This window comes from Lissotriton helveticus, chromosome 6 (assembly GCF_964261635.1).
Source record: "Lissotriton helveticus chromosome 6, aLisHel1.1, whole genome shotgun sequence".
Classification (NCBI taxonomy): Eukaryota; Metazoa; Chordata; class Amphibia; order Caudata; family Salamandridae; genus Lissotriton; species Lissotriton helveticus.
The window spans coordinates 1,088,343,636-1,088,359,883 of record NC_136067.1 but is presented as its reverse complement, the minus strand read 5'-3'; positions in this window follow the sequence as shown (position 1 = coordinate 1,088,359,883).

Genomic DNA, 16,248 nt, shown 5'->3' with positions numbered 1-16,248 from the left:
ACACACACACCTTACACATCCACATCCCCACCCACACCCACATACCCCACACACCTACACACACCTATACACCTCATCCCCCCTCAGACACACACACACACACACACCTCACAGACACACCCCACACATCCCCCACACACACCTCACCCCTTCCCCACACACACACACCTCTGACACACACCTCACACACACACACACCACACACACCTCACACACACACACACACCCACACACACACACTCCTCTCACACACACACCCCCACCCCCCCACACACACACACCCACACACACCACACACACACCCACACATCCTACACACACACACCCCACACACATACCCCCCACACACCCCACACCCACCCCCCACACACACACACCATACACACACACTCATTATTATTATTTTTTTTGAGAGGGTGCCCCACACACATTCCCCGACACACACACACCCCACACCCACCCCCACCACACACACCCCCCACCATACCTCATACACCCACACCTCCACCCACACCCAAACACCCCACACACCCACACACACACACACACCATACACCCCCACACCCCCACCTACACCCACACCCCCCCAAACCCCCACCCACACACACCTCACTCCCCCCACACACACACACACACCTCACAGACACACCCCACACATCCCCCACACACACCTCACCCCCCACACATACACACCTCTGACACACACCCCACACACGCACACACACACACACACCCCACACACACACCCACACCCACACCCACACACACATTCCTCACCCCCACACACACCCACACACACACCCACACACACCCACACACACACACCCCACACACACACCCACACATCCTACACACACACCCCACGCACATACCCCCCCACACACACACCCCACACCCACCCCCCCACACACACACACCACTCACACACACACTCATTATTTTTTTTATTTTTTTTGAGGGGGTGCGTGCCCCGGTACACGTATCGGTACATGTACCGGTACGCGTACCCTGGAGAAAAAAAGAAAGACAGAGTTTTTTTAAAAATGTAGCATTTTTATATAAATTGGAGGTAGTTCTGCAAAGAACTGTTTTTTTATTTTTATTGTTGTTTTATATTTTTTTATTGTTTTTTTGTACCCCGCGACTTTAAAAAGAAAAAAATAATTATTATTTATTTTGCCTTGGGGATCCTTGTGGGACCCCCTGAGCAGGCCTAGGGGGTCAGGGTGTTTCTACTCTGGCCCCTTTGCGAGTTTCACACCTTTGTTTCACTGCTTTCTTGTGCCTTGGTTCGAACAAGGCACAAGATGGCTGCCAGGGACACCCAGTATGCAAGGGGAATTAGTTCCCCCCCTTCAAACATGCACGGGGGCTGCGTTGCAGAGAGGTGTAAAAAAGGGTGTGGCCTCATTACACCTCTATGCAATGCATCCATCTGGCGCATACTGGAGGCTCCTGGTGGGCTAGTTGGCCCCCAGGGACCCCCATTATGCAAGGGGAATTAGTTCCCCCTCTGCAAACGCGCCGGGCGGCTGCGTTGCAGAGAGGTGTAACAAGGGGCATAGCCTCATTACACCTCTGCAATGCAGCCCGCTGGCGCATACTGGAGGTTCCAGGTGGGCTAGTTGGCCCCCAGGGGCCCCCAGTATGCAGGGGGAATGAGTTCCCCCTCTTCAAACATGCACGGGGCTGCATTGCAGAGAGGTTTAAAAAGGGCCGTGGCTTAATTACACCTCTCTGCAATGCAGTCCCCTGGTGCATACTGGAGATTCCTGGTGGGCTTTCAGGTCTTATATAGTTAGGAATTAGCATTAAAAAAAACTTTGAAATTCACTGAAAAAAACATAGGTTTCAGGCCTTATATAGTTAGGAATTAGCATTTAAAAAACCTTTGAAATTCACTGAAAAAACCATAGGTTTCAGGCCTTATATAGTTAGAAATTAGCATTTAAAAAACCTTTGAAATTCACTGAAAAAACCATAGGTTTCAGGCCTTATATAGTTAGGAATTAGCATTTAAAAAACCTTTGAAATTCACTGAAAAAACCATAGGTTTCAGGCCTTATATAGTTAGGAATTAGCATTTAAAAAAACCTTGCAAATTCACTGAAAAAAAAACATAGGTTTCAGGCCTTATATAGTTAGGAATTAGCATTTAAAAAACCTTGCAAATTCAATGAAAAAACCATAGGTTTCAGGCCTTATATAGTTAGGAATTAGCATTTAAAAAACCTTGCAAATTCACTGAAAAAAACATAGGTTTCAGGCCTTATATAGTTAGGAATTAGGCACAAGAAAGCAGAAAAACAAACGTGTAGAACACAAAAAGGGGGCAGGGTAGGAACACCCTGACCCCCTAGGGCTGCTCAGGTGGTCCCACTAGGATATTAATATATTTAAACGTTATCCGCTAATAGAATTAGCATTTAAAAAACCTTTGAAATTCACTGAAAAAACCATAGGTTTCAGGCCTTATATAGTTAGGAATTAGAATTTAAAAAACCTTTGAAATTCACTGAAAAAAACATAGGTTTCAGACCTTATATAGTTAGGAATTAGCATTTAAAAAAACCTTTGAAATTCACTGAAAAAACCATAGGTTTCAGGCCTTATATAGTTAGGAATTAGCATTTAAAAAAACCTTTGAAATTCACTGAAAAAACCATAGGTTTCAGGAGTTATATAGTTAGGAATTAGCTTTTACAAAACCTTTGAAATTCACTCAAAAAACTATAAGTTTAAGTGGTGTTATAGTTAGCTGGACATTTTACTCATACAAAACCATTGAAATTGCTCCTATATAGTTAGTTGTACTAAGTATATATCGCGCACCCGCAATCCACTGCTGATGATGTCACATATTACATCATTCATGACATGGTCAGTGACATCACCGATGACATCTCAAATGACATCACTGATGACATCACTGATGACATCATCCACGTGACAATCACATACACCTTTTCATACACTATTACAATTTTTCATCACTCTTTGTAAAATACAGAGTATCATATTTTAATCCATTGTCACAGCAATACAAGTATCTAAAAATCCGCTCAGTGATTCATACATGTATACACACATCTAATCCCTTACCTATGGATTCACTCATACATGCTGTCAATGAACAATAGAACACTATCAAAAATACTTATACATCTATATCGACAATAAACAACAGCACGCATCCTATTCACATATGAAGTCATCCTACTCACTTATGCAAACAATGGATCATACTTACATATTTACTTCGCAAAACACTTATACAAACACCACTTCTTCTATTCATTTAGATACTAAGTCATACTTAGTGAATTATAAAATCATTATTAGAAGTATACAGTTATCCATACAGTCACTCACACAATCATTGTGTCTTATGTATACTTATTTATATACAACAACTGACACATACACTGCCTTTTATTTTTCTAGTTTGTTGGACCTGTACCTTTGAGAAATATATTTGCTCATCACCACACCCATAAAGACATTCCCTCACCCAAACTGTTAGAACATGTAGTTTTAACTTCATATATCTACTGAATAAACTATTCACACATCTTTGGACAGTCACACACCCTCCACCGAACCACACACACTTTCACACTCCCATACAAATACTCAGTTAACTAATCAATAACTAATATAGACTTTCACATAGCTAGTAACCAACTGTAGAATCAGTTTACACAACAACTGACAAAGTGATACAGATATTCACACAGTTTAGTCACTATCCACTATATTTTGTGAGACATTATAAATTGGTCAAGTAAACAGTCAATTACACTGGTACTAAATCCTCCATCCAAATATTTATTTATATATCCACTCATTCTTCAATGCAAATTGCTATAGATATATAATGCATATTTAAATAACGAAGCAAACCACATTCACTGATGTCATCAGTGATGTCACTGACCATGTCATGAATGATGTAATATGTGACATCATCAGCAGTGGATTGCGGGTGCGCGATATATACTTAGTACAACTAACTATATAGGAGCAATTTCAATGGTTTTGTATGAGTAAAATGTCCAGCTAACTATAACACCACTAAAACTTATAGTTTTTTGAGTGAATTTCAAAGGTTTTGTAAAAGCGAATTCCTAACTATATTTTCAGTGAATATATATATATATATATATATATATATATATATATATATATATATATATATATATATTCACTGAAAAAACCCTAGGTTTTAGGGAAAGTTATAGTTAATTGGAAATTTCACTCGTACAAAACCATAGAAATTCCCCCTGTTATAGTTAGTTCAGCTAACTATAACTCGCGCCCCCGCAATGCATTGCTGATGATCTCACATATTAAATCACACATGACATGGTCAGTGACATCACTGATGACATCACTGATGACATCTCAAATGACATCACTGATGACATCACTGATGACATCACTGATGACATCATCCAGTGACTGTGTGCTTCTGTAAAGTTTAAATATGTTTAATATATATAGGAAAAGGCGTATTGAAGAATGAGTGGGTGTATAAGTGTCTGAATGGATGATTTAGTAGGTGCGTGACTGACTCTATAAGTGAGTGATTAAACGTATCTTACTGAATGCATGGGTTAGTGAGTAAACTGTGTGAATGTCAGTATCCATCTGTCTGTTGGTGTGTAAGCGGCTGCATGGGTTTGCGAATAGCTACATGAGTGTCTATATGGGTTATTGATTAGTTGTCTGAGTATCTGCATGGGTGTCTGAGTGATTGTGTGAGTGGGGTGTGTGTGACTCTGTGCAAAGATGTGTGAGTGGGTGATTCACTGGGTGCATGGTTTCAAGAGTGCATCGGTGATGGACTGTATGGGTGGTGAGTGTGAATGTGGGTGTGTTAGTGAGTGAATGTATATCTCAGTGGTACATGTGTGAGTAACTACATATGTGAAAGGCAGTATATATGTGTGTTGGAGTATATAAATGACTATAAGGCAGAGTGTGTGATTGTGAGAGTGGCTGTATGGATGAGGCTGCACTTGTATCAGTGATTGTATTTGAGCGTAAGAATGTGCTAGTATTTGTATGAGTAATTGAGCTGGTGTGTGTATAACCATATAGGTGAGTAAATGGCAGTATGATTAATTATTTGCATGACTGACTAGGTGTGTGAGTACCTCTATGAATGAGTGGAGCTGTGTGAGTGTCTATATAGGTGTATGAGTGCATATGATAGTCCTGTACTCAGTAGCCATACGTATGAGAAACTGTACGGGTGAGTGAGTGGATGTGTGTGTAAACCTAAGAATCAGTGAGTGGGTATGTAGTTATTGGTGTTGAAGTGTCTATGGTTTTGAGAATGGCAGTCTGTAATTTAGAGTGGGTGTATCAAAGGTTATATCGGGGTGTGAGAAGATGCATCAATTTATCACATGGATGATGTCATCAGTGATGTCATCAATGATGTCACTGACCATGTAATGAGTGATGTAATATGTGACGTCATCAGCAGTGCATTGCGAGGGCACGAGTTATAGTTAGCTGAACTAACAATAACTGGGTAATTTCTAAGGTTTTGTACGAGTGACATTTCCAACTAACTATAACTTTCCCTAAAACCTATTGTTTTTTAAGTGAATTTGTAAGGTTTTTTAAATGCTAATTTCTAACTATAACATGCCTGAAACCTATGGTTTTGTCAATGAATTTCAAAGGTTTTTTAAATGCTAATTTCTAACTATAAAGTGCCTGAAACCTATGGCTTTTTAAGTGAATTTCAAAGGTTTTTTAAATGCTAGTTTCTAACTATGACTACAGAGGTAGGACATGTGACGAAAGAAGAAAAAACGCACAGAAAGAAGCAAAAGAAATGCAGAAAGAAGCAACAGAAGTCCACAAAGACGGAGAAAAGTACAGGAAGAAGCAAGACATGTGCAGAAAGAACCAACAGAGGAGCGGAAAGAGGCCTTGTTGCAAAATCATCCTGTGCCCACAACTTTTTCAGACGGGTACTGGTGGCATCTGACTCTGACTAACCAGGCCTAGAGCCAGTGCTATGCTAAAATACACTTAGAATACAGTGAAAACACCTACATACACTAGGGAACACTATGCGTTGGGGTACCCCTGTGATTAGCATGACCTCCTCTGTAAGGTCCTAGTACATAATTGGGCAGGGGGATTAAAACTACCTCTAAGTCAGAGGTGCAGGAATATGCTACTTTAACTAATAGTCGCGTTTGCAGAGTGGTGGAGAAAGGGTGCTGGGCGTCCAACCAATGCTCAGGAATTCTGCTGCGTAGGACTTATAAGGAGGTACCAGGAGGGATTCTTGGCCCCCAAACTCCCTCAGGACTAAATTGGACTTCATCCCCCATCCCTTAGTCTTCCACGAGGCTTGTTTGCAGAGTTGTGGAGAAAGGGGGACATGGCCTCTGAAGATGTCTTAGCAGTCTCACTGTGTAGGACTTACTGGAGGTAACAAGAGGGGTAGTTGCCCCCCAAGGACATCATTGGGGGCCAGCTTCCCAAACTATTACCTCCAGTCAGTCCCACAGAGCAGCATTTGTAAGTACTTGTACCAGGCCATGCTCACTTTGCCCACCACTCTACAAACGCGCTCCCTGGCACGCTCTTGGATTAGGATTGAAGTCCCCTTCACTGCTGGGGGTCCTTTAGGGGCCAACTAGCCTACCTTTTACCTCCAGTAGGCCCCACACAATGGGATTGGTGAGAGGTAGACAAAGCCATGCCCCCTTTCTCCACCACTCTGCAAATGCGCCCCCTGGCACGTTGTAAGTTGGGGGATTAAGTCCCTTTTAATCCTGAGGGTCCCTGGGGTCCAACTAGCCCACCAGGTACCTCCAGTAAGCGCCACAGAGCTGCATTGCAGAGTGGTGTAAAAATAAGCAAGGCCTGGACCACCACTCTGCAACGCAGGCCTGTGGCGCTTATTGGAGGCACCTGGTGGGCTAGTTGGCCCCCAGGGGCCTTCAGTCTTGAAGGGGAATTAATTCCCTAACTTAAAACTCGCCACAGGGCGTGTTTGCACACATGTCACCTCAGGCCCCGCCCTCTCCCTTCACCACTGTGCAAAGGCGCCCATGCCACATTTTTAGTTGGGGGATTAAGTTCCCTTGAAACCTGAGGGTCCCTGGGGTCCAACTACCCCACGAAGTACCTCCCCAACTTTAAACACGCCAGTTTGCTATGGCAGGGCGGGAGCCGCAAGGCTCCCGCCCTGCCATAGCAAATAGCAGAGTTCCAGGGGTGGGCACCCCGGGACACTGCAGGAGCCGGCCCTGGGGGTGGCGGTCCCCAGGGCCATCACAGGCCCCAACCAATGCACAGCCCCAGGGAGGTGGTGGTCCCCGGGGCCCGTAACGGACCCCATAATTTGCATTATAGTGCCCCCGAGGAGGTGGCGGTCCCCGGGGCATGTGGGGGGGCTTGAGCCCCCCACACAGGTATATATATTTTTTAAAGAAGTCCCGGGGGTGGAGGTACCCAGGGCTGTGGGGGGGCAGTGTGCACCCCTGCAAATAATTAATGAAAGCCCCGGGGGGGGCGGTCCCCGAGGCTTGCATTAAAAAAACAAGCCCCGGGGGGTGGCGGTCCCCGGGGCTGCGGGGGGCACACGGCCCCTGCAATTTTATTTCAGCATGCCCCCAGGCCCACCCGGGGGCTAAATAATAACGTAGCGATTGAGACCGTGCTTCGTTTTTTTGGGGGGGGACCCCAGAGCAGGCCTAGGGTGTCAGGGTGTTACTACCCTGCCCCCTTTTCTTGTTTTTTGCGTTTGTTTTTCTTTTTTCTTGTGACTCGGTTCTACCGAGTCACACGATGGCTGCCAACACTTTCTAGTTTGGAGTGTTGACAGCCAATTAGAATAAAGCTCATTGTCGGGAGGGTGCGCGGATCCACTGCACCTCTATATATCAAAACTTTTGTTTTTTGAGTTTCTCAGCAACTGATGAGTGGGTTTACACCATTTAATAAAAAGAGTTATTTCTGAAACAAGGGATACCTTTATGCAAAATTTGGTGTAATTCCGTTCAGCAGTTCAAGCTGTAGCCGTGTCTAAAGTTTCCCATGGAAAATGTCCTTTCCGACCTCTTTTTTTTAAATTTGTCAAGAACTACTGAACGGATTTACACCATTTAAGAAAAAGCGTTCTTTCTGAAACACAGGCTACCTTTTTGCCAAATTTGTTGTAATTCCGTTCAGCGTTTCGGGCTGTAGCCGTGTCTAAAGTTTCCTATGGAAAATATCATGGAAAAAACACGTTTTGGGACCCATTTTTTTCTTGGCACCCGCTTAGCAAATCACCTGGAAACTTTCAGGGTAGGAGCTGACCAGAGCGGGCCACAAGTTTGGAAAATTTCACAATGAATCGTCATTCGGCACCAAAGTTATTGTGAAAATAAGAAACGCTTTTCCTATGGAAACTAGGTTCTAACTATAACTACCTACTGGCGACCGCCAGTAGGTTATTTATATATATATATATATATATATATATATATATATATATATATATATATATATATATATATATATATTACCTACTGGCGGTCGCCAGTAGGTATATATAGTTAGGATTTTTTCTCTATGGGATTTTTGAAAATTCTATGTCTAATAACTTTGGCGTTTGTGGACGGAATTGGCTGAAATTTTCAGGAAAATGGAACATTTTGTTTCTGAGCAGCCCCCAAAAATTTGGGGGGGGTTCGTCAAGGGGGGGCCGAGAAAAAAGGGGGGTCCCAAAACGTGTTTTTAACATTGAGTTTTCCATAGGGCGGTTGGCCTCACTTTTAGCCCGAACGGCTGAATGGATTTGCACGAAACTTGGCAAAATTGTAGGGACTGGTAGCCCGATGTGCCTTTTGTAGGTCTCAATATATGTGCTACAGTGGATTTTGAGAAATTAACGTTTAAAAAAGATATATATCTGTAACAGCGGACCGGGCAGCGCTCCAGTACGCATACTTTTCGCGCAACGGAGCTTTGTGAAGCGAAGCTGATTGGTTCTCCGGCGTCTGTAAACATTCCAAACAGTCCGTAGCGGCTGCCATCTTGTCTCTCGGTAGGATCGAGAGACAAGAGGAGGCCAAAGCGAAGGGGCAAAGGACCATAAGGGGGCATAGTAGATCCTCGCTGACCCCCTAGGTTTGATGTGGAGGTTTTAAAAGGGGCCGGAAGGGCAAAAAAAAATAATAATAATAATAATCGAACGGCTGAATGGATTTGCACGAAACTTGGTAAAATATTAGGGACTGGTAGCCCGATGTGCCTTTGCTAGGTCTCAATATATGTGCTCCAGTGGATTTTGAGAAATTAACGTTCAAAAAAAGATATATATCTGTAACAGCGCTCCGCTTCGCGTACTTTTCGCGTTACGGAGGTTTGCGAAGCTGATTGGTTCTTCGGCGTCTGTAAACATTCCAAACAGTCCGTAGCGGCCGCCATCTTGTCTCTCGGTAGGATTGAGAGACAAGAGGAGGCCAAAACAAAGGGGGAAATAACCATAAGGGGGCATAGTAGATCCTCCCTGACCCCCTAGGTTTAATGTGGAGGTTTTAAAAGGGCCCGGGGGGGAAAAAAAAAAATTTTTTTTTGTGTAGCGGCCGCCATCTTGTCTCTCGGTAGGATTGAGAGACAAGAGGAGGCCAAAACAAAGGGGGAAATAACCATAAGGGGGCATAGTAGATCCTCCCTGACCCCCTAGGTTTAATGTGGAGGTTTTAAAAGGGCCCCGCGGGGCAAAAAAAAATAATTGTTTTTTTTGTTTTTTTTGCGTGGGTAGGGCCCGGTCCGCGAACCTTAAGCATTACGGGAGTCCACCATTTTGTGTTTCAGTCGAATTAAGATACAAAATGGAGGGCAAATAATGTTCAGAATGGGTAGAAGGGGGCACGGTAGACTTATCTTGACCCCCTAGGTTTTGTGAGGATGGCTGAGGAGGCTTATATGTGCGAAAAAAAACATTTTTTTAAAAAATTTCGCGAGGTTAGCTCCCGGTTCGCGTACCGGGTAGCGCCCCGGGGAGCGTACTTTGTTGAAAATTAGTGAAAAAAGTTAGAGTAAAATAATAATTGTGAGTGATCAGATGTAGGGTAGCTCTGAGAAGAGCTTTTGGGTTTATGGTACATTTAGGTACTTATAAGTAGGTACCAATGCACATTCTTAAATTCAGAATGAAAATTCTGTTGCCCTCATCTGAGAAGTGAACTCCATCTCCTCTGTAGATATCTTGCATGTAGTAACGCAAGTTATTGTTGTACAGGGAGCCCATTCCATGGTCTCTCATGTAAGCTGAAACAGATTTGTTTACATGCTTCCTCGACTTCTCAATTTGTGGACAAAATTGGTTCGACCACCTCCATTTCTGTCTTTGGCATATATTTGAATATACCAAGGCAGTCTGAGGAAAAAGTGCCATCAATTGCTCAAAGGTGTCCTTTAAAAGCATTTCCAGACCTACCCCAGTCAAAGTGCCCAAATCATTACCTCCACAGTGCACAATTAACAGGTCAGGTTTGGGCAAATGCATAAAGGTTTTCACGAATGGTATCAATTGGTGACATTTTAATCCTCTGTGGCCAAACCACTTAATTTCCACATCTTGTAAATTGAGGTTAGGTAATTTTCTGTTCTCAGCATACCTGTGAGCCCAGTGGATATAACTATGTCCAACAATCCAGACAGAAAACATGGTGAGAGAAGGTTCTGCTGCAGTCAGATGAAGTGTGGCAATGAAAGGGCAGTTGAAAAAATGAGAGTTTAAAATGAACAAAACTGTGGAGTTTCTGTGTTAATGAAGCAGTAACAGTGATTGGTGGATTTTGATTGCTGAAAACAGAAAGTTAGGGTGCATGGGTGAGTTCTTTGAAAGATGTATTTTGAATGGTCAATAAATAATCATTAAATGAAAGATTGCAGTGGATACGCAGGTGCACTGAGAGTTCAGAGTTCAATTGCAACATTGTTGTGTGAACTTGCAAACACCAGAGGTCTTGCAAGAGGTGGTTGCTATGCAGAAAAGGCATGAAATGGCAGAGGGGGGAAGGGTTTTCATTTGAAAAAAAGTGAGGGAAGAGTTTTGATTGGGTGACATGAGAGATATGTGTGAAGAATTACAGCATTTCTGTGCTTTTGATAGCTGCAGACTCTGGAGTGCATACCTTTTGCTCTGCTGAAGACAAATTGGTGTGTTTCTGAGATTGTTTTCAAACTCAAAGTATTTGCTAAGGTGAGAAAATATTTCTTTAATTTAGATAGAGAATAGTGTGCTTTAAGGAGAAAATTATGAAGAAAGTTGTGTTTTTCAAATGTTGCTTTGTCTCAAGTGCTTTACAAATAGATTTTGTTTCTTTGAGAAAATGTAATTGGAGAAAATGTGAAGTATTGGTACTGACAGGGTGTTTTTCTGCATAGGAGCTGTGGAGTCTTTTCAAATTATGACTTGAGAATCGTTTTTGAGGAAGATGAATGGTTATAATATTTCTGAGAAGGACATAATGGTGTATGCTTCTTTATAATGCAATTGAATGTCTCTGATGTTATTTTTCCCATTTTAATGTAAGACCTTTCTCTGTGGCGCAAATTGCTTGTAAATATGCTCCCACCTGTGTATGGTAAATTTAGATTTTGAATGTTTGTGTTACATAGCCATGTTAAAAGTGATACAAACATGCTGCAAAGGCAATCAAAAAACGCTTTTATGTGTCTTAAGGACATTTAAAGTAATTTTCCCATGTGCAGTGTTTTGAAATTATGATTTGAAAATCGTTTTTGGGGAAAAGGAATTGTTTTTAAAATTAATAACAAGGACATAATGGTGTATGCTTTTTTATAAGGCAATTGACTGTCTCTGATGTTATTTTTCCCATTTTAATGTAAGACCTTTCTCTGTGGCGCAAATTGCTTGTAAATATGCTCCCACCTGTGCATGGCAAATTTAGATTTTGAATGTTTGTGTTAAATAGCCATGTTAAAAGTGACCCAACCATGCTGGAAAGGCTTTCAAAAAACACTTTCATGTGTCTTAAGAACATTTTAAGTAATTTCCCTGTGGGCAGTGTTTTCAAATTATGAATTGAAAATCGTTTTTGAGGTAATGGAATGTTGTTAAAATTTATGTGCGCCATATGCCCCCAAATTTCTTTTTCAGGGGTGCAGCAGGGTGTTCTTGAGACACACATGCACCCTTGGAAAAATTCCTAATTTGCGATGAGCTAATTGCTAATCGCAAATTGCACCTTCATTCCTATGAGCCTCCTAGCCCATGGAAATGAATGGGTAATTTGCAATTAGCAATTTGCTCATTGCAAATTAGGAATGGTAAAGAATTGCTATTTATTCCTTAAAATTTGCTATTTTGGAAATGCAAAATAGTTATATGATACATATGCCGGTTGATGTCTAACAAGATAAGAAGCTTAGGGATACATTTATGATGACTGGCGCAATGAAGTGGACATTACTTACTTCATTGGTAGAGCTTTACATGTATTATGTCCTCTGTATTCTTCATCAAGCGTAACTTTAATCTGCAATCCTGAGTAGGCCTCACCTTAAACAAACCTCTGGATAGGCCACACCTTATCGTCATCATGAATTAATCATTTAAAATGCTAGGGACAGATTTATGATAGGTGTATGCCTCTTTTGCGCCACTTACAAAACACTGTCCACGGGGAAATGACTTAAAATGTGCTTAAGACACATGAATGTGTTTTTTTAAAGCGTTTGCAATTTTTTTGGGTCACTTTTAACATGGCTATGTGACTCAAACAGTCAAAATCTAAATTCACCATGCACAGGTGGGAGCATATTTACAAGGAATGTGCTCCATGGGGAAAGGTCTTATAATGTAATATGGGAAAAATGACATCAGAGACAGTGAAATGCCTTATAGAGAAGCATACACCATTATGTCCTTGTCATAAATTTGCAAACCATTCCTTTTCCCCAAAAACGATTTTCAAATCATAATTTCAAAACACTGCACATGTGGAAATGACTTAAAATGTCCTTAATTCAAAATTTGCTATTCCTTATTTTGCGATTGCACTGAAGGATTTGCAAATTTTGCGATTTCTTAAATGCAATGTATCAAACAAAAAATATGTAAAAAATGACATTAAGGATTTGGAAACTACCACCAACTTCTAGTTTGTGGTAATTTGCGAATTCTTTTCAAAAAGAATTTTTTTTAAAAAAACGAAAGGTGCCACATGACGCCAATACATGCCCTTAGGGCATGTATGTGCGCCATATGCCCCCAAATTTCTTTTTCAGGGGGGCAGCAGGGTGTTCTTGAGACACCCATGCACCCTTGGAAAAATTCCTAATTTGCGATGAGCTAATTGCTAATCGCAAATTGCACCTTCATTCCTATGAGCCTCCTAGCCCATGGAAATGAATGGGTAATTTGCAATTAGCAATTTGCTCATTGCAAATTAGGAATGGTAAAGAATTGCTATTTATTCCTTAAAATTCGCTATTTAGGAAATGCAAAATAGTTTGATGGTACATATGGCGGTTCATCTGTAACAAGATAAGAAGCTTAGGGATAGATTTATGATGACTGGCGCATCACCAGGGATGTGCCAGTCATCTTGCGCCGCTGTTCCGCCACCCATGGTGTGCTGCATTTACAATGCGGCGCAGCATGGGGCAAAAATGGCACAGATGCGTGACGTATCTGTGCTGTAAAGGTGGCGCATTGCTGGAATTGTATCGCAAGTGCGATGCAGCTCAAGCAAGGCTCAGGGGTGCCCCATCTCCACAATGTTGCGTCAAGACCTATGCCTGCTTAAAGCAGGCGCAGGGTTTTGACGCAGCTTTCTCCTATCTGATTGTAAATACGGCACACCATGGGTGGCAGAGCAGCGGTGCACGTTAACTGGTGCATGCCTGGGGATGTGCCATTTAACATAAATCTGCCCCTTTACATTTAAGTATGTGCAGGGGACACAGAGTTGGTGAGGCTTATCCAAGGTTAAGAAGAGATGAGTCCTGTTCACTGAAAAATTAGACATAGGCTTCACCTGCTCAGCATCGCTGGACATGGCTAAATAATAGCTGCAAAATGTTACTCTTGTTAAACAATTTTACTATTATAATCTCTGAGATTTGTCTCTTACTCTGCAACATCTCATTGTTGTTATCTTTCTTTAAAGATAAAGACAACATCAACATGAGCGACAATCTGCAATCAGTTGATTTTGACCTCATCATTGAATTTGTAATTGAAACATCAGTGGATGTTGATCCCTTGGATGATTTAAATCCTGAGGATGAAGAAGAGCGTGATGAGGATGCAGATTTGTCCGAATTATATGAGATAGGGTGGGAAGCTGACCTGCTTGAGCCTATGGAACTATAAACATTTATTTTTAAAATTTATAATAAATAAAAAGTAAAAGTGTAAACCGTTTCATTTAAAAATAAAGACACCTTCAAAAACAGGTTATGTGTAGTGTCTTCAATAAAATATTAAAATATGCTCATAAAATTAGATCAGATTCACATATAAAATAGCACAGGTAACATGAATATAAATTCCATTTCTTTTCTGCTATTTCTGTATTGTAAATTTGCCAAGGACTAAAAAATCTTCTATTTAAAATGTCAAGTAGTGTGTTAAGTTTTTGATCACTGTTATTGATTTACTGTTTGGTAATAGTGGTTAATAACATTTTTTAATATATTTTACCACAGATTCAACTGCAGATCATTTCAACATTTCACCATGCCAACGAAAGAAAGAGAGAGAAAGGCTGCAAAACGTCAAAGACAGCAGGCCAATCAAAAGAAGCAGCAGTCCTCTAACAAAAAGATGTGTCAAGTCACGAAGAAAGCACCGGGTAAGAGTACAAAAACATTCATAAGAAATATGTGTAGTAAAAAAAATATTACTACAGAAAATGTTTCAGTCCATAAAAAGAGAAGGAATTCAAATGGAAAGGAAAGGCCAATCAAAAATGTTACTGCTAGAGCAAGAGATAACTCTGTGCATGATAGTAGAAGGAAACAACAGTTTAGGGACATTCGTAAACGAATGTTCCGCAACAGGATAATTGGCAATTTGTTAAAAAATATTAAGAAAGGTCAACAGAAAGTGGTTTTTTATAAGAGAAAAAAAAAAGTTGAGAAAGTTATTGATCAGGCATTTGAAATTAAACGTAAGTTATTTATTTTGATAATCAATAGAATTAGGAAGCTAAAGAAGGCAATTTATGATTTCAAAAGAAATAGTAGATGGAAGAGAATAGTTAATCGTAGTAATTTTTGTGAAGTTTTTTCTGGAGAATGGATGCATAGTTCAAGCTCTGAGGCATTTTTTAATGAGGAGAGTTATTTCCAGGATAATGATTTGGTGCATGCAGTTGACACCAGTGGTCGTGCTTATGAAGTGAAAGATGGTTGTCCAGTTGAAAAAGAAAAACTTGTGACAACAGAGGCAGAAGAGGTGTTAGGTAATGAGGTTTTAGGAAGACGTGCTAAGGGTCCTGTGTACACCTGGAAGTGTAGTAGTATTTGTAGTGTGCGACAGGATTCCATCAATTTGCTTTGTGATTTTGTACGGTCATTTAATAAGAAAAGTTTGAAGCAGAAAATGATGTTGTTGCAAGAATTAGATGGTATACACCTGTTACAACGCAATTTTTACTCCGCACTACCACTACAACGCGACCATTACAACGCATACCATTACAACGCATTGCGCTGGGGGGCGCTCTAGGATAGGGAATAAGTTTAATTTTCTATCCAACACCTTCCCTAGTGTCCACGGGGACTGGAGTTGGAATAGAAAATTATACTTACCACTATCCAGCACCTCTAAGCGCTATGCGTTGTAACGGTATTCGTTGTAAATACCGCGTTGTAATGGTATGCGGAGTAAAAGTATGCGTTGTAACGTCATACATCCGAATTAGATCCTTGCAGAGTGAGAGAAGTGACAGGTTTGCATGGTCATTCACTGGCTTGTCTTTCCAGGAGAGTATGCCAGAGTGTTTTTCATCATTTCAGGATGCTAGCAGTGCATCATAATAAAGTGAGGAAATTAGTTAGAATGTTGTATTATGCTAAGAGTCCAGCAATTATGCTTAAACAATTATGCGCTGCTCTTTTGCATGGTTCTGAAATAGATGTGAAGAATATATGTGAAGAAATTGAGTTTTGTTACTTTGGAAGTAAAGAGGAGAATGTTGAAATTGACCAAGAAGAAGCGGGTAATGTGGAAGATAGTGTACA